General features: G+C 33.3%; 1 pseudogene across 1 annotated transcript in view; it reads left to right on the forward strand.

Moving 5' to 3' along the window:
- The window catches only part of LOC149785823 (H(+)/Cl(-) exchange transporter 7-like), a 121,510-nt pseudogene extending 114,191 nt beyond the window's left edge, over nucleotides 1-7,319 (forward strand). Inside the window, exons 22-24 of the transcript XR_016413460.1 lie at nucleotides 523-606; nucleotides 3,012-3,092; nucleotides 6,781-7,319. The product of XR_016413460.1 is annotated as a H(+)/Cl(-) exchange transporter 7-like (transcript). The remainder of the gene's footprint in view (nucleotides 1-522; nucleotides 607-3,011; nucleotides 3,093-6,780) is intronic.
- Nucleotides 7,320-21,167: the final 13,848 nt, after the last annotated feature.

The raw sequence follows: 21,167 nt of genomic DNA on the forward strand, positions 1-21,167 counted from the left end.
AAAAACCTAGATAATAAACACATATGACAATAAAAATGTACACAAATTAAGTGCACTTAGTAAAATTAACTTGCTATATGTATGCAAAAGAAAAAGCTTATCAGTAGAGACTGTCACATTCATTTTCTAACAGTCTTTTTTCCTATGTTGGTAATTAGCTCCACAATTTATAATTTTGTATCCCAATATTACTATCAGTCAGTTTTTCAATATGTTGTCTTCTTGTAATATGCTTTGAATTAATCTGCTTGCAAAGTATAAAAATGATAACTTTTAAAATATTTGTATTGGACAAAAGGTTACTGTAGATAAGCATATATCAAAAATAATAACTCATGATGTTTGCTAATTTAAAAATGTCTAGTCATTTTTTGTCCAGATTTTACATTCATTTTGTTAGTCTTGAAAAAGTTTTATGTTCATGCTGTTGCTTTTACTATCCCAATCATTGACTGAAATTTCTTTAGAGCTAGTAAGTGTGAAAAAGAACAGAGCTAAATTCTTTTCATTTCTTTCTTTCAGGAGATTCAAATTTCAGATGCAGAAAATGAGTATATAGTAGATTTAAAACCCTATCTGCTTCCGAATCCCTACTCTGTAGATCCGGTAAGTTTTTGTCTGACTTGTTTGGGAGAAAATAGTTCTAAAATGGTATGTCATACCATGGTATGCTTCTGAATCCCTACACTGTAGCTCCGGTAAATTGTTGTCAGACTTGTTCGGGAGAAAATAGTTTCAAAATGTTAGGTCATATTTCAAGATCCTTTCAATATTCAAAATGAATTGGATGTAGCTGTAATGTAAGATAATTAATTATGATTTGGAGTGCAATGAACATTTTGCAGCAGTGATAAGTTCCGAAGCAAACATTTTTGAAAACTAGGTTTCAGATAATTCCTATTATATTAGTTATAATTGTAGTTGTAGTTGTAATTATAGTAGTAGATGTAAATGTGGTAGTAGTTGTGATTAAAGTAGGTAGTTGTATTTATAGTAGCAGTTGTAATTGTAATAGTAGTTGTAATTGCAGTAGTAGTTATAATTGTATTTGTAGTTGTAGTAATTGTAGTAACAGTTGTAATGCAGTAGTAGTTGTAATTATAGTAGGTAGTTGTATTTATAGTAGCAGTTGTAATTGTAGTAGTAGTTGTAATTGTAGTACATGTAGTAGTTATAATTGTAGTTGTATTTATAGCAGTAGTTATAATTATAGTAGGTAATTCTATTTATAGTAGCAGTTGTAATTGTAATATTGTAATTGTAATAGTAGTTGTATTTGTAGCAGCAGTTGTAATTATAGAAGGTAGTTGTATTTATAGTAGTGGTTGTAATTGTATTAGTAGTTGTAATTGTAGTAGTAGTTGTAATTGTTTTAATTATAGTAAGTAGTTTTATTTATAGCAGCAGTTGTAATTGTAGTAGTAGTTGTAATTGTTGTATTAGTAGTTGTATTAGTTGTAATTTTAGTAGTAGTTGTAATCCAGTCATTATAAGTTGTATTTGTAGTAGTAGTTGCAATTATAGTAGTGGCAATTGTTATTTTTATGCAACTGTAATATGTTTTAAGATAAATTAGTTGGGATCTGACCCATTCTGAATCATACCCTACCCATTACTCAGAACTATTACAAGGTGTCCAAAGGCTGAGTTAACTGTAAATCTTGGAAACATTACGAGAAACTCAGGGAATTTCAGTGAACAAAATTATCTGAAATCATGACAACAGTTTTGAAATGGCAGAAAATTTTATAAAACATTCAATCCAAAAAGGATTAAATTAAGATCTTCCCTGAGCTGACAAGATACATTTGAAATTCTTGTCATCCTCTTCCTAGGCCTGCAGTATGTTCCCTTTTCAGAATGTATTTCCCAGACCTGCAGCATGTTCCTTTTTCAGTATGTATTTCCTAGACCTGCAGCATGTTCCCTTTTCAGTATATATTTTCTAGACCTGCAATATGTTCCCTTTTCAGTATGTATTTCCTAGACCGGCAGTATGTTCCTGTTTTAGTATTTGTATTTCCTGAACCTGCAGGATGTTTCCTTTTCAGTATGTATTTCCTAGACCTGCAGGATGTTCCCTTTTTAGTATGTATTTTCTAGACCTGCAGTATGTTCCCTTTTCAGTATGTATTTCCTAGACCTGCAGTATGTTCCCTTTTCAGTATGTATTTCCTAGACCTGCAGTATGTTCCCTTTTCAGTATGTATTTCCTAGACCTGCAGCATGTTCCCTTTTCAGTATGTATTTCCTAGACCTGCAGTATGTTCCCTTTTCAGTATGTATTTTCTAGACCTGCAGTATGTTCCCTTTTCAGTATGTATTTCCTAGACCTGCAGTATGTTCCCTTTTCAGTATGTATTTCCTAGACCTGCAGTATGTTCCCTTTTCAGTATGTATTTCCTAGACCTGCAGTATGTTCCCTTTTCAGTATGCATTTCCTAGACTTGCAGTATGTTCCCTTTTCAGTATGTATTTCCTAGACCGGCAGTATGTTTCTGTTTTAGTATTTGTATTTCCTGGACCTGCAGGATGTTCCCTTTTCAGTATGTATTTCCTAGACTTTAAACTGTTAATGAAGATTAATTTAAGGAATAGTAGGGCACATTTGACTTTGATAGAAAATTGCATGGGGAGACAACTGATTGGCAAGGCAGAATGGTCAAAATCTGCCATTTTCTAACATTCTTTTTGTCCATCAGTCCTTCTATCTTTTATTCTTGTTCATACAGTCTGATTGAGTTAATTTTTATGTTGTAAGGGTCACGCACCTTGTAGTGTGGGTGTAACTTGGTGAGCAAAGCACTCTTTAAAACAAATAAGGTTATAATTGCCTTATTGTGAAAGGTGCAGTGTTCATTTTTGATGGAAATATTTCAGTTCAAATACCAAGTCATATTTTTAAGACATTTTCATTACCATCTTCTGCTCATGGCAGATTTGTAGTAGCTGGCTGGTGTTCATTTTTCATGTACATGCTTCATGTTAAGGAACCTCTTCATATTTTTCAGACATTTTCTTTACCAAGATTATTCAGACTCTTCAGAGGGCTTGGATTGAGGCATTTAATTGTTGTCAATGACAACCATCAGGTATGTAATTTGAAATTTCGTATTCTCCAATCAAATGCATTCTTTTGGGATATTAGGGGGTTGTTTTTGGTAGTTTTTAAAGAAATATTGAAATGCACAAATTAGAATCGTATGTTTTCAATTTTATATCAAAAGTTGTGCCTATATTAATAAATCTATAGTGTTTTTAAATGATACTATTTTTTAACATTTATATAGCCTATGGAAATTGCTTCTGTGCTAACGGATGAATTTTCCCATAATTATTGAACCTATCTGGCATTGCTTCTGTGCTAACGGATGAATTTTCCCTTAATTATTGAACCTATCTGGCATTGCTTCTGTACTAACAGATGAATTTTCCCATAATTATTGAACCTATCTGGCATTGTTTCTGTACTAACAGATGAATTTTCCCATAATTATTGAACCTATCTGGCATTGCTTCTGTGCTAACGGATGAATTTTCCCATAATTATTGAACCTATCTGAAATTGCTTCTGTGCTAACGGGTGAATTTTCCCATAATTATTGAACTTATCTGGCATTGCTTCTGTGCTAACGGATGAATTTTCCCATAATTATTGAACCTATCTGGCATTGTTTCTGTGCTAATGGATGAATTTTCCCTTAATTATTGAACCTATCTGGCATTGCTTCTGTGCTAACAGATGAATTTTCCCATAATTATTGAACCTATGTCATTGTTTCTGTACTAACGGATGAATTTTCCCATAATTATTGAACCTATCTGGCATTGCTTCTGTGCTAACGGATGAATTTTCCCATAATTATTGAACCTATCTGGCATTGCTTCTGTGCTAACGGATGAATTTTCCCATAATTATTGAACCTATCTGGCATTGTTTCTGTGCTAACGGATGATTTTTCCCATAATTAATGAACCTATCTGGCATTGTTTCTGTGCTAACGGATGAATTTTCCCATAATTATTGAACCTATTTGGCATGACCACCAAGACAAAGGAATTTAACTTTCAAAACATTGGAACAACTCATATTCATACATTAAAGTTAAGGTGACAGTCTCATCCTTGAATGAGGTTCCCATGAAGAAAATGTACTAACAAGGCTGTATGGGAAAATAAAATAACCATGAAGGATTTTGGATTTATCATATGCTGGCCAGTTGCCAGTGGCATGAGGCAGTTGTTACTTTTCAGGTGCAGCAAACTTTGAATGACACCATAGTGGTGATAGTGGTGCTGGCATTGTAACAATGATAATATGTTTGAAAGTCATATACTTGTATATAAGTAGTTGTTACGACATTACTCTATGCCTAAAGTTTGTACCCCTGACTTGCTAATATTCTTGTTTCACCTGCATAAGCAAATTCCTGTGTCATCATTAAGGTTGAGTATTTCCAGCAGAAATTGCATTGCTCAGGAAATAAATGATTTTATGTATTAATATGTATGCCAGTCTGCCATTTGGAAAACCCATGTGGTGCCAACTGTCAACATGATTGTAGAGACTAACTTTTATTATCATAAATTAAATATTCTACCAGTGTTTCTTCTTATTTTTTGAAAATTACTTTGGACACCACAGATGAAATATAAATAGCAGACAAAATTTCATAGATGATGTCAACACATGTAGATAGCAAGAATAGTAGACAGTCAAATGTCTTATTAAAGCATCTTCGGCTAATTGCTAATGATTAATTAATTTCTCCATCTTTCTTTTATTTAAAGTCAGAAACTGTGTTTTGGAGCAGTGACTGTCTTACTGAAGACAAGAAATGTTTCAGGTTTATTTGGCAGTGATTGATAGCTGTCAGCCATTATTAAACCATGTCTTTGATTAGTGTTATTTCATAATGCCTATTAATGTTTTGAAGAAATATAGTTCCATTATAAACTAGTATTAAACCAACTGACAGTTCCATTATAAACTAGTATTAAACCAACTGACAGTTCCATTATAAACTAGTATTAAACCAACTGACAGTTCCATTATAAACTAGTATTAAACCAACTGACAGTTCCATTATAAACTAGTATTAAACCAATGGACAGTTCCATTATAAACTAGTATTAAACCAACTGACAGTTCCTTAACTAGCATTAAACTAATTGACTGTGCCATAATTAGTATTAAACTAATTGACTGTTCCATAATTAGTATTAAACTAATTGACAGTTCCATAACTAGTATTAAATAAACTAATTGACAGTTCCATAACTATTATTAAACTAATTGACTGTTCCATAATTAGTATTAAACTAATTGACAGTTTGATAACTAGTATTAAATAAACTAATTGACAGTTCGATAACTATTATTAAACTAATTGACTGTTCCATAATTAGTATTAAACTAATTGACAGTTCCATAACTAGTATTAAATAATCTAATTGACAATTCCATAACTGTTATTAAACTAATTGACTGTTCCATAATTAGTATTAAACTAATTGACCATTCCATAACTAGTTTTAATAAACTAATTGACAGTTCCATATCTAGTAGTAAACTGATTGACAGTTCCATAGCTTTTAAACTAATTGACAGTTGAGGTTAAAATTTGTATGCAGAAAAGTTTGTTTCTATACAAAACATATACAGTAGTGTACCGATATATGCTGATGTATCAGTATACATTATTACACAACTAGCAATTAAAATACTGATTATAGTCAAGAGACTGCTTGCCACATGACACTTGAAGTGTATTGTTATATCAGTATATATTGTTACACCTCCAGTCATCATAATGCTGATTATTAGCAAGACACTGCATACCACATAACATAAATGCAGTGTATTATTGTATACTGTTATATCAATATATATTGTTACACCACCAGTCATCATAATGCTGATTACATTATTCTGCATAACGCTAGTAGTGTACTGATATATCAATTCATGTTGTTACACCACTAGTCATCATAATGCTGATTACAGTATTCTGCATAACGCTAGTAGTGTACTGATATATCAATTCATGTTGTTACACCACCAGTCATCGTAATGCTGATTACAGTATTCTGTATAACGCTAGTAGTGTACTGATATATCAATTCATGTTGTTACACCACTAGTCATCATAATGCTGATTACAGTATTCTGTATAACGCTAGTAGTGTACTGATATATCAATTCATGTTGTTACACCACCAGTCATCGTAATGCTGATTACAGTATTCTGTATAACGCTAGTAGTGTACTGATATATCAATTCATGTTGTTACACCACCAGTCATCATAATGCTGATTACATTATTCTGCATAACGCTAGTAGTGTACTGATATATCAATTCATGTTGTTACACCACTAGTCATCATAATGCTGATTACAGTATTCTGCATAACATTTGTAGTGTACTGATATATCAATTCTTGTTGTTACACCACCAGTCATCATCATATTTGTTACAGTACATTCCACATAACACTTTTTTTTTTAACCAATGATTATGAGATAATTTAACAGCACTAATACATCTTGAAAGTATTTACAGACAGCCGTTAGGTTCTGAAAAGCTTGTCTGTTTCACATTAAAGTTCTAATATTAGTTATTACATAATTTTATCCAAGCATTAGTAATTTTAAATACACGGTGCTTTGTATACTGATATAAAAGGTATGCTTCCACTGTGGTCTGATATTTATTTCACATTGTTAAGTGGTAATTGAACCATCATACTGATGATTTGTAGTTTTATTTTGTATTTAGCCTGTTGGGATGATCACACGAAAAGATCTGGCCCAGTTTCGAGCTGAATCTAAGAGAGGACTGCTCAAGATAGAACACTTGAAGATAGAAGCTGTTTAGAAACCTAGGACTGGCACCTGCTGTACTTTATATCAGTTGCACAATTATTCCATCTGTTAATTCTTGCTGACAGCTATGATGCACCTTATTTTCTTCTGCATAGCATATACATCCTGTATAGCTTGTACTCATGTAAATGGGCATAGACCACATTTACATCCTGTATAGCTTGTACTCATGTAAATGGGCATAGACCACATTTACATCCTGTATAGCTTGTACTCATGTAAATGGGCATAGACCACATTTACATCCTGTATAGCTTGTACTCATGTCAATGGGCATAGACCACATTTACATCCTGTATAGCTTGTACTCATGTAAATGGGCATAGATCACATTTACATCCTGTATAGCTTGTACTCATGTAAATGGGCATAGACCACATTTACATCCTGTATAGCTTGTACTCGTGTCAATGGGCATAGACCACATTTACATCCTGTATAGCTTGTACTCGTGTCAATGGGCATAGATCACGTTTACATCCTGTATAGCTTGTACTCATGTCAATGGACATAGATCACATTTACATCTGTATAGCTTGTACTTGTGAAAATGGGCATAGACCACGTTTACATCCTGTGTAGCTTGTACTCATGTAAATGGGCATAGACCATGTTTACATCCTGTATAGCTTGTACTCATGTCAATGGGCATAAACCACATTTATATCCTGGATAGTTTGTACTCAGGCAAATCCATAGACTCAAATATTGTCATATTAAATGCCAGCAGATTGAAGTCAATGAAGAATTAACATTGTATCAGTGTTATAAAGTGAACAATGTGAACTCTGATTGGCCAGTGTCCTTATTTCACTGAGGTGGTGAAGTAAGTGGAGGAAGATGTCTTGGTCTATCCTATTCACAATTGAATACACATCCATACACATATAAATATTTTAATAAGATAAGAGAATGCAGTTGCTGATTTTTTTATAAATGAATAAATTCTATGAAGATTTATATTTTTTATTATATTTTATGCTGTTGAATTTGTAACATTTTCACTTTTTGCAATGCTTCTATAAATTTGTTTAAAACATACAATCTGATAACCAGGTTATCAATGAAATACCTCTCATGACCTTAATTTTCTCATCATGATCACACTGTAGTCAATGGATACAGTCATATATTGTAGTCACTGGATACAGTCATATATTTTTGTCAATGGATACAGTCATATATCGTAGTCAGTGGATATAGTCATATATTGTAGTCAATGGATACAATCTAGCTAATATCTTTTCCTACTTCATCAGGAAATCTCAGATTGTTCTCCATCTATAATTTTATGAATAACATCATAATGGGAAATTACCGATAAGTTGATATCTCATTTGATTTACATGTAATTTGTATCAGTGTCTATAGCTCCTTCATTTTCATTGGACAAAATAAGCCTAAAGCAATGCTCAATTTTGGTTCTCAGTCGTGTCTGCTTTAACATAGGCAAGATCTAGTTAATATTCATTCTGGTATTGTAATAATCATCAGTGCTGGTTAGATTTTTTTCTGTAATACCCAAACCTTGAATGGGACAGCTGTCATTAGTTTACTGTAAAAACAGGAAACTCTGCCCTTTCATATTCATGCAGCCCTACCTTCCTTGAGATCCTCCAAAAGATCAAACTCATTCTTAAATCAGCCACATTTTTGGTGAAAATTGTTCTGCATGGTCAAAACTCCCAAACTGTAAGGAACAGCTGTCATGCTTGATAGGTCAAATTAGAAGGCACTGCCCTGTTAGACCTTAGTAGTCCAAGACCCACTCATACCCAGGCAAGTTCAAGGTCATTTCAGATTTTAGGTGAAGTTTTTGGCTAAAGATTTTGAATGGTCATAAGTCTCTATTCGTGAAAGAGGTAGCTGTTTATTTGGACTGTAGAATTAGTAAGAACTGCCTTTACATATTCATGCCTTTGATTGTCAGGTAAGTTCAGGGTCCTGTCAATGTAGAAAACATACAAGTATTTAATTTTTCTTGACATTTTGTGCTTTTTATAAAAAGATTCATGTCATGAAAGGCAATGAAACATTTATTTCCCTGTTTTTCTCAAATCTTTTTAGAAGTAAACTGGAAATTGGATAAATTATTATATTAGTACCAGACTGGACAAAGTAAGGTGTGAAAAACTTTTTTTTTTTTTACCAAGCTAGAAATATGTCTTTGGCAAAATTATGGATGGACAAGTTATTATTCTGTACTATCCATATTGTTGTTCATACACAGATGGTTTCTTTACAAAAATATAGCCATTGATTGCTTAACCTTTTTGGGAATGAACATCAGATTATCAGTTTGTACCCAGAATGTTTCATAAAAACATTGCATTTTTTGTATGTTATTCCTCATTTGGCCAAAAGATTTCTCCATGACAAGTCGCACACTATTTGTGTCATTTGATAATCACAGGTTGTTATCTTTTGTAAAAAGCCATCATGTTCTTTTTTCATTGTAATTTTATATGTTCATGTGAGTTGTATTCCCTGAAATGTGCCTCTTGATATTTGTATGGAATATTCATGTAATGCTTATTCTATAATAAGAGATTATATATGTTGTTGTTGTTGTGGGGTTTAATGCCATTTTTCAGCACACGATAGACTATACATGGCGGCCAGTATTAATGGTGGAGGAAGAACCCGGAAAGAACCACTGACCCACGAGAAGCAGATTATATATGTACGTCTAGTTCCAAGGAATGATCTCATTTACATTAAACACCCCTACATTTTCAAATGGACTAAGCTAATCAACTAATTTTAGACTTGACTCCCAACAAAAATAAATTTATAAGTTGGCTAATTTAATACTTGGCTCCCAACAATTCTAAAAATATAGATCAGCTTATTTTAGAGCAGACTCTGGGGAATAAGTTGTTCTAAAAGTTTATTTACATTTGTAAAAATGTTTACAGAGCAAATGGATAATTCTAAACATTAAAGGTTGAGATAAAATTAAAAATGTTACATATTATAAATTGGCAAATAATTGTTCACATGATTAGGGACTTTGTCACTTTAAAAGTCCTAGTAAAATTGCAGGAAGTTTAAAAAAAGAATTTGTCAAGGTTCATACTGAACAAAAGAAGAGTTCATGTTGAAAGTTAAATAGTGTGTGATGCATTTGATCAAAGTCTGTAACTTAAGTTTCATCTTGTATTATCCAGCAAACAAATGAAGCAGTTAATGACTTGAGTAATTTCAGCATAATTGATAGGGAATAGCCTGGAAGCTTGATTTGAAGGTGTTCTTATATATACTCAGGAACCTTAGGTTCTTATTCTTTAAATATAAGTAAAAAAATTAATAATATACTAACATTTCACAATCTTGCCTCTAATAATCATTGCTTGTTTTTTTTAAACATAATGAAACTAATCAGAGAATTAATCATTTTTATACTTTGGACAGTAATTTGATTGCAGTTATAAAGGTTATCTTTGTGTGCTGCTAATGTTTACAAAGTTTTTTTGTCTGGTCTTTACCTAAATTAATACACATAAACATTTACATCATAACCTATTATTATACTTCATAAACCTGTCGATAAAGAACATTAGGGACCATAAAATTATCTCCTTTCTGGATAGCTGTCATTTATAGAGAAGTTACAAATAAAAAGAAATTAAAAATAGATTTCAATCCATTGCCCTTTAAGAGTATGTATCATGTTTATGGAGGTGTCCATTAGGACCAGTTTCACTGTGACTTTCCATTTTCTGAAAATGTCACTCCATGGAGTCATTACTTCCCAAAGATGGTTAAAAAAGAGCTTTAAATAAACGTTTGGAAAGGAGTTATAATTTATTTTTAGCATTTTTTGCCTAAAATATACCTAAGTGTGAAATCTCTGTGAAGGAAATCATTGTATAGAAATTACAGATTATAATTATATATATATTACCAGTATTTAACTGATTTTAGGTACATTTAGGATACTAGTGTTTCAACTTGGTTTCAATAAAAGTGTTTGTTTTGCTCATAGTTCCTTAAATAAATTTTAATTCTTTGGATTTTGCTTACCAAAGGAATTAAGTATGAAATTAATTTTGCTTGCACGATTATATAGTAGTTTGTAATTCTAGTATTTTACCATAACAGAGTTTAACTGTCCTAGTTTTGTTTTGGATGTTTTTCTTCAAACTGGAGGACATTGAATTTCATTGTAAAATATTCATATTTCATATTGACTAATTCAGATACATACCGTATGTGTTTGCTTATAACTGCAAACTACACAGACCCAGATCTGCTGTTGCATAATGCACTGGTGGATCTAGGTCTGTGCAATTTGTTGGGTGTAAAATGAGTAGAATAAATTATATAGACCCTGATCTGTTGGAGTATAATTCAATGGCAAATCAAGGTTTGTGTTGTGTACAGTTGGATTTGATTTGTAATGGAATATATACAGTGCTGAATTTAAATAGGTTTAAATCTTGAGTTTGTTTGGATCACTTTTGTAACCAAAGAAATTGTTTCTGTGCATGTTGTTACACATCGGTTGTTATTAACAATATTCAACCATGACCATTTACTTTTTTTTCTTAAACAATGCAGGCCAGTGATTTGCCTTGTCAATTTTATATGCATTTAGGATAGAAGTATTTGAACCAAGTCTAAATCATTCATTTGTGTTGTTTTTAACATACCTTAGTTTGAATTTTTCTTTTCTTACCAAAGAAATTACTTCTTTTGTGCCCATAGCCAGTATAGGAGATTAATGGGTACTAGCATTTACCCTTGACAGATTTCAACTGTACCAGTTGCCAATTTTTTTAATAACCACTACAAGCCAATGAGTTACTTTTCAGAGATTGTGACAGTTGACATTCAGCAATTTTAGACACTGTAATAGCACTCAGACTGAGATACATCTAGAATTTACCTTTTTGTAATGTAGTAAATACCTTAGTTTAAATTACTTTGTCATGCTTACCAAAGGCCTGTATGATTTATCATGTAAAAGTTTTGATAGCTTGCATTCATATGATGTATATATTTATGATGTAAATATTTTGAAGCCAAATCTAGAATTTTAAATATATTATTTTGTACTACTTTGTATACAAGGCGTAACAAGATTTTTTATGATATGAATATTCCCTCAGGGAAAATTTGATATTTTCTGACTAACGATTTCATGCCAAGATTGTAGATGACCATAAAATCTTTTTAAAATTAAGATATATATATATATATTCGGGTCTTTTTAAATATGTTACAAATATATAATAAAGTTTCATTGCTGAATCAAAAACTCATTTATTCTTTACTGTTGTTGTATCAGCTTGATCTATTGAAAAAATGCTTGGAGTAAATATGGAATGCCCATAACAATCTGCTTTTGCAGATTGAAGTGTAAATTCTGATGATTTATAGTTAGTTGGAAATGAATTAGAACTGTTGAATCTAAAACATATCCCAAAATAAACTTATACACCGTGTCATTTCCTGTTTTGCCAAGCAGTTTCATAGATTCACATAACTGAATAATGACAATACTAATTCCACCATCAGTAGTCATTATCATAATAGAAGCAAGAATATCACACGTGTCAATGTATTTATTACATATAAGAAAAATCTTGGCTTGGATACATTTAAGATATTCTTTATTTCTATACTGATTGTCTTCATCATTCCCTGGACTTTGGATACTTTGTACTACAAATGTTCACATGACATACATATCTTGTATTAAAATATATGTGGTTGATGTAAGCATTAAGACAGGGGAGACCAACTGAAACCAAGCTAAATAAGAAGTACAACAAAACAACAATGCCAGTATGCAATCAGTAATATTTACACAACTGTCTGCACATCTTCACATGGGTCTTTACTAATGTTAAAGTGGCCTGGACAATTCTATGGATTTTATGATCCAAGTTTCTATAGCTAGAAACCTTCCCTCCAAGATTGACAAACATTTCTGATGTTATCAGGGTAGGGTGTTGAGTTGATTACATAGATGGTTGCTGGAGGATCGTGGTTTTCATCATGCAAATGATGGATTCCATACTGCACAAGCCACATGTAGGGTGTCAACAATCCATTGGATCTCTGTTACTTTTTCAAACAGTGGATCATAACAGAAAAATGTATTTGTAATGTAGGCTCCATTTATCAGAGCCCCTATTTAGCCTCTGCTTAGATTTTTTTTTGAAAAATTGAATTGCCACTAAAATAAATACTTATTCCAGGCCAAATATGAAGCTTTGGTGTAAAGGTATGTCTTGCATTGAAGGTTAAAGCACAGAAAAACTTCAAGTAAAATACAGAGTCATTCTATCAATCACAAGTGGTTGGTCTGTGAAGTAGCACTATAGCTGAGTTTTCAGAATATAATTTGTCATTGCTTTTATTGTCTCCTTTATCTGATGCAGAGAATGACTTGATCCTTTCAGCAAAGTGGACAATAAGTTTGAAACAAAATTCAAGTCACTATATCTTAATACTCTAAGTACATGAAATTATCTGAAAGACAACCCTTCCATATTATCTTAAAGCATGATTCACAGAGTACAGTCAGTACATTAAAAAAGGTTTTAAATTTGATAGTTAATGAAGGATAAAAACAAGTTTATTTTACCTCAGTCAAATAAAGATCACCCCACAATACTCTGATGTAAAATTAGTTGTATTGCTTAAGACTTAAATTTGTTGAGAAAAGAAATCTTCAGTCTTCTGGTGAAATCTTCAGTCTTCTGGTGAAATCTTCAGTCTTCTGGCAAAAACATTCACATACCTGAACAAGAACACTTGTTTTCTTCTATAATAGTCTCTGATGAAACCTAACATAGAATATGCTTCTCATTTGGTCTGCAAAACTGAGGCAATATACAAAATTACTATTAATGACTCTTGAAAAATAAAAACACAAATGGCAGACAAAATAACTATTGACTATTTACATGCTGTTATGTTATTTTAGCAAAAATCAAATTCTGACTAATCTGATTTTGATTTTGAATAACAGAACAGTATGTACTAGTAAACAGTATGTACTAGTAAATAGGTATTTCGTTATGCTTTGTTTGTAGCTGCTGTTTTCTGTGTTCATAAATTTGATTTTGATTAGTTTAAATAGAAGCATATAAATTGGTATTTTATTTAAATTTTTGTCTCAGTAAATATTTGATTCTGTTATCTGCCTTGCTAAAGGATCCATAGATCATGAAAGTGATTGACTAGTTTCTCTGACTTTGCGCACCACGCTTTTTCACCTTTCTTTAAATTCCATTCCTGTACCATGCTTTTTCACCTTTGTTTACATTCTTGGACCATGCTTTTTCACCTTTCTTTCCATTCCTGGAAATGCCATAAATGTACTTTTAAAGATCTGGTGCATTAAAAAAATGTATTATTTACCATATGATTTGTAATATATTGTTCACTGTCCTAACTTCTTGCTTGTCTTTTATTCATGTGCCATGTTTCTCGTGACCATGCATTGTTTTGAGATTCTGATGTCTGCAAATGGATCAGTACCTTTTGTTGACAGCGACAGTAAGTGTTGGTTAATAAATATTCAGGAAAAAGAAAATTTAAATGCATGCTACAATTCAAAGAGAAGAAGACACGTTGGAATTGTACAATTTAACTGATGGCATATTTGTGGCCCTGGTGTGAATGTTAGTTATTCAAGTCTGGTTCGGTGTTCACATTGGCTTTATTTACCATTTCATTAGCTGAAAACCCATGGCAGAGATTTTTGTGACAACAAAGGCAATGCAAAATTATGGTTATGATAACACACTTCTTATACCATGTTAGGAAATATCGATTAAAAAAAACAACTTTACAGAATGAAACTTTTCATTGAAATATTTTAATGTAAGTGAAAAAAAATCATTATGATGAAAGCATGGGAAAAGGTCTTTTCAAATTTCAGAATATTTTTAAATAATATAATTTATCAGAAGCTTGAAAGAATTTGTTTTAAAAAAAATGTGTACATTTTCTTTTTATATTTCTCTCATATAAAAGTGTTATATTGCAGTTAATATGCATTTTGAAGAAATGAAATATCTTACAGATAGAAATATGAATAATACAGGGACGTCATAAATTATAGAATTATTCATCTTGGCTTGATTATCGCATACTAAATTTATGTCATGTGGCATTTAGTTCAGGGACATGAACCACATCAATTTAGACAAACATGGAAAAACAGTAGCTAGCAAAGGATTTAGAGAGTTGATTAACATTTTTCAACTATGAATAAATGAAGCAGCGATTGTTGAACACATTCTATGGCAATTTTAAATAGTTTCATTAAATAAAATATCATAAGCATTACATTTTTCTTGTTTAGGGTATGAACAATGGTAAATGAAGAATATAATATCCCATATGTATGAGTGTAGACACTCCTTGAGTGATGACCAAAATCTCAGATAAAATTTGGGATTTCTGATAATTCCATAACATCTAATTTTCCACACATTTAAGTTCATTTTAAATATACAGATTGTGTGCTAAATTTACTTTTTCTAAGAATAGATTTGTATTCCCTTTGGATTACTTTTAGACATCATTATTAGAGCATAATAAGAAGCATATACTGAATAAAATCCAGAATCCTGTCTACATGAAGGCAAATTGTGTGATTACATCCAGGATCCTGTCTACATGAAGGCTATTTGTGTAATTACATCTAGGATCCTGTCTACATGAAGGCTAATAGTGTAATCACATCCAGGATCCTGTCTACATGAATGCTAATTGTGTGATCACATCCAGGATCATGTCTACATGAAGGCTATTTGTGTGATTACACCAGGATCCTGTCTACATGAATGCTATTTGTGTAATCACATCCAGAATCCTGTCTACATGAAAGCTATTGTGTGATTGTATCCAGGATTATGTCTAGATGAAGGCTAATTGTGTGATTACATCCAGGATCATGTCTACATGAAGGCTAATTGTGTGATTACATCCAGGATCCTGTCTACATGAAGGCTATTTGTGTAATCACATCCAGGATCCTGTCTACATGAAGGCTAATTGTGTAATCACATCCAGAATACTGTCTACATGAAGGCTATTGTGTGATTATATCCAGGATCATGTCTACATGAAGGCTAATTGTGTGATTACATCCAGTATCCTGTCTACATGAATGCTAATTGTGTGATTACATCCAGGATCCTGTCCTCATGAAGGCTATTTGTGTAATTACATCCATGATCCTGTCTACATGAAGGCTATTTGTGTAATTTCATCCAGAATCCTGTCTTCATATAGGCTAATTGCATGATAATAATATATCCAGGATCCTGTCTACATGAAGGCTATTTGTGTAATTACATCCAGGATCATGTCCACATGAAGGCTAATTGTGTGATTACATCCAGGATCCTGTCTGCATGAAGGCTAATTGTGTAATCACATCCAGAATCCTGTCTACATGAAGGCTATTGTGTGATTACATCCAGTATCCTGTCTACATGAATGCTAATTGTGTGATTACATCCAGGATCCTGTCCTCATGAAGGCTATTTGTGTAATTACATCCATGATCCTGTCTACATGAAGGCTATTTGTGTAATTTCATCCAGAATCCTGTCTTCATATAGGCTAATTGTGTGATAATAATACATCCAGGATCCTGTCTACATGAAGGCTGTTTGTGTAATTACATCCAGGATCATGTCCACATGAAGGCTAATTGTGTGATTACATCCAGGATCCTGTCTACATGAAGGCTAATTGTGTGATTGCATCCCAAATCCTGTCTAACTGGAGGCTAATTGTGTGGAAACATCCAGAATCTGTTAATGAAGGCTAATTGTGTGATTACATCCAGTATCCTGTCTACATGAAGGCTAATTGTGTGATTGCATCCAGAATAACTGATGGCTAATTGTGATTACATCCTGGAACCTGTCTACATGAAGGCTAATTGTGTGACTACATCAAGAATCCTGTCTGAATGGAGGCTAATTGTATGAGCACATCTAGAAGCTGTCTAACTAAGCTTAAATTGTGTGATTACATCCAGAATCACAATTGAAGGCTAATTGTGTGATTACATCCAGGATTGTGTCTAACTGAAGGCTAATTGTGTGATTACATTAAAAATCATGGCAAAATGAAGGCTAATTGTGGGATTAGTTTTAGATTTACACAGCTTGCACTGACACCATGCCTCTGCAATTCTCTTCACGTCATTAGTCTTACACCTAGTATGGATGAGACTCCACCAGATGGAACAATTCTGTGTGAGACCTTCTCTAGACTCAAGTCTTCTCTAGTCAATACTGAAGTGTTTCAAAGATGACGTGAGGGAATCTTTGAATTGGTTCTGCTGACCTTTCTGACTTTGCTTTCCCTCCTTCAGCTTGTAGTAGAAGATATTTGGTAATCAGATGACTCTTATCCTGGTGATGTGGCCTGTACATATACATTTCATCTGTAGAGTTTGGATGTTTGGAATGCTTGCCTGTGTGAGGACCTCAGTGTGTGGGACCACGTCCTGCCATCATATCCTCATTGTACCAAATTAACACAATGGAGAGTATCAGTAGTAAAGCTGTACTCTATTCTATTCAGATAAGAACACTTTCACTAAAAGAAGACTTCTCAACAAATTCAAAGTACTTGATAGCAAAAGACTCTGAGAGGCTCCTGTGTCCATTAATATTATAATAGGGATAAGCTTGGCAGAATCAACAATAAGAGACATATAACATTTTGACATGAACGGTTCATAACTCTTTATAATTCAAATCAGAATGGGGTTTGTCTGACCTAGCCATTATAAAGCTTTCGATACAGGACCATGACCTCTCAGAAAAAAAGTATTTGGAATAGCTTTGTCTTTATTCTGTTATGCTTCAACCTGTGGGAACCAGAAATTACATGCCATTTATTTTTACAATAAGTGCACATACAAAAAGATAATGTTTTATGATCAGTCTTGTCAGAAGTTTGATTCCTAAAAGTTGATGTGCTAGATTGAGATTACTCATTTGAGACTGACATGATTTTTTGAACCAAAAATCAGTTGAGAGAAAGACTTATTGACAAATGAAACTTTGTGAATCAAGGAATCATTATCAGCAGTGCAAGCATCATTTTCCAAAGTTTCCACTTTCTCTCTTCAAGATAGGTCTTGATATCACTACGGATGCTATTCTTGAAGACTTCAATTAATATGAACCGTCTGAGGCTATCTGTCATTTTTGAACTCTTCAATTACTGGTAATATGAACTGTCTGAGGCTATCATTCTTGAACTCTTCAATTACCGGTAATATGAACGGTCTGAGGCTATCTGTCATTCTTGAACTCTTCAATTACTGGTAATATGAACTGTCTGAGGCTATCATTCTTGAACTCTTCAGTTACCGGTAATATGAATGGTCTGATGCTATCATTCTTGAACTCTTCAATTACCGGTAATATGAATGGTCTGATGCTATCATTCTTGAACTCTTCAATTACCGGTAATATGAATGGTCTGATGCTATCATTCTCGAACTCTTCAATTACCAGTAATATGAATGGTCTGATGCTATCATTCTCGAACTCTTCAATTACCAGTAATATGAATGGTCTGATGCTATCATTCTCGAACTCTTCAATTACCAGTAATATGAACGGTCTGATGCTATCATTCTTGAACTCTTCAATTGCCAGTAATATGAACTGTCTGAGGCTATAATTCTTAAACTCTTTAATTACTGGTAATATGAACTGTCTGAGGCTATCATAATCTATATCAACCTTGGTGTTTAAGTACCAACCTATCAAATATTTATTCTTTTTCCCATGCAAATTTGACATGGGGGTTTGTTCAGTCTCATTTCCACAATTCATAAATCTCTGTTATATGCCTCAAGTACCAACTCATAACCCTTCAAGATATAATCCTTAACCACATCATAATCAGAAATCTGTTGTACTGACAGTGAAGTGTAAATAATTGAACTCTGCAAGCAAGTACACTTTATAATAGCAGTTCTCTTTTAGTCATTTGCAGTTTTCAACATTTTTCACAAAATATTAATCAATTTCTTTTTCCTAAAAAGGGGGTACTAACCTAATTTTTCTGGTAACATGAAAACCTGAACTGGTATGTAAAGTGGGGGAGTGTGCGCTACCTGCCAGTTTTAATTCTTTCAATATATCACATTCTCTTTCTTCTTTCTCTTTCAGTGTTTGGTGGGAAAGGAAATTTTAGATTTGATTAGTGAGTCTGTTGATTTGATAGAAAATTAATTACAGTTAAAATTCCAGATGGAACTGGAATTAAGAAAGTTTCATCTTCAGAAAGAAACTATGTAAATGCAAATTCAGAAAGATGAAAAGGAGATGAAAATGCAGAGAGAAAAATAAGAGAGGGAAAAGCAAATGTAAAGGCAAGCAGATGGACAGAGACAGAGAGAGAGAAGAGACTGAAATAACAAGGCAGAATGAAAAAGAAGACAACTATAATTTTAGAGAGACTGGAAAGTGAGAGCCAGCGAGAAAAGAAGAGTTTGTCACAGTCATTGCTGAGTTGTTGGTGAAACAACATGTGCATGTTCTTTGTGGAGATGTCAACATTTATTGTGATAATGTCAGTGAGTTCATGATTCCGTGAAATTTGCTGAGTAATTATTCGGGCATCATTATGCAAAGAAATGGTGTTTTTTATATATGACTGATCTTGCAAGTTATCACGCAGCTTTTGTTGGTCATAGCAGTGAATAATGAAATTGCACGATAATTGGGTTGATGCCCTCTGACTTGAATCAGCAGGAAACTGTTGCCTACAAAGAGGCTATTCCATGTTAGTCAGAATCAATTTGGTTCAGTATCTATATGTCCCAAGGGAGTTAGAAGGCAGACAATGTCGTGCCACTGGCTGGCATGTTTACAACCCAAGACCGAATCAACATTCAGGGCAACCAGTGCGTGGATAAAAATCACTGCTATGAGTGGCAAGTAGAGCACATAAACGTTGGTGGCAACTTGCATTTAGCAACACGTCATAGCCGTGTACAACATCTTAATGTTGTTACCATACCATAGCTTGATTGAGCTGTAGTAGAACTTACACATGAGCAGATTTGACAAACTCAGACGGATGCCCCAACATATGTGGATTTCATCAACTTTTTATATATATTGCTGTTTGAATGCCAAATCTAAAATTACAATGTAAAGTTTCATTTTCACTGTCTCAGACAAGGTCGACATGAATTCATTTTAATCAAAGTCATTTTCAAATCTGTTCGAGGCTGCTATCCATTGCACCTTGGTGAAATCGCAGCAAAATTATTTAATTCACGATGGACACATTCCCGACTGCAGATACAACTATACCTTTGGTACATGAATGACATAGTTGAGCTTCAAGTACAGATTCGGAACCAGCATAGTACCTTTGATGAACATACACCCAGAATCACCCACATGTGTAAACTGGTAAGGCAATAACCACTCCCCTGGCAGTGACTATTGGATAATCATTGTGACTTCAATGACGCTAGTCCGGGTACTCCATGTCGAATTATTGACAATAAGAAGTAGTAAGTGGGGTTAAACTTGTACACACGCATTGAGGTATAACTAAAAATCTCAAAGACATCTGCAAGCATCAGCACGTTGGTGCACAAAAATAAACAGTGGTTGTCACAAAGATTTTGACAACCAAAATGCTGAAAAGACATTCATGTAGTCATCAATTATGGAAATGCATCACAGGGATAGCAATGAATCAAAGGCCTCAACTGTTGGCAATTTATTTTTAGAAAACGTTTCCCAACCTCACATGCCCATATGGATAGTGATAGACTCATTTGCACATACATGATAATTAATCATAAAGCAATCATCGCTTCTGGAGCTGAAAGCACCTGCCACAAGGATGTCTGTAAAAAAAGGTTTGTGTTGTTTTAAGAGATCATACATTGAACTACAATGACTACAAGAACTTTGGTCTTTTAGTACACCTCAAAAGCATGTATCGAGTTTTTCAATCAGCATTCTTGATTACAGCAGTTGATTTATTCCATTGTGCAGTGGGGCCCAGAGTGGTCTAAAGTGCTTTCTGCCATCTCACCTCTGTCTGCATGGGTTCGAGTCTAGGATTTGGCCAATGTGAATATGTGAGAAAGCTTGCCAGTTGCTTCTCGTGGGTCGGTGGTTCTTCCCTGGGGTTTTTCCGGATTCTTCCTCCACCATTAATACTGGCCACCGTGCATAGCCTATTGTGTGCTGAAAAATGGTGTAAAACCCCACAACAACAACAACAACAACCTTGTGCAGTCCATAT

Source organism: Sinohyriopsis cumingii, chromosome 13 (genome assembly GCF_028554795.1).
Source record: "Sinohyriopsis cumingii isolate HCF-2022 chromosome 13, ASM2855479v2, whole genome shotgun sequence".
Taxonomy (NCBI): domain Eukaryota; kingdom Metazoa; phylum Mollusca; class Bivalvia; order Unionida; family Unionidae; genus Sinohyriopsis; species Sinohyriopsis cumingii.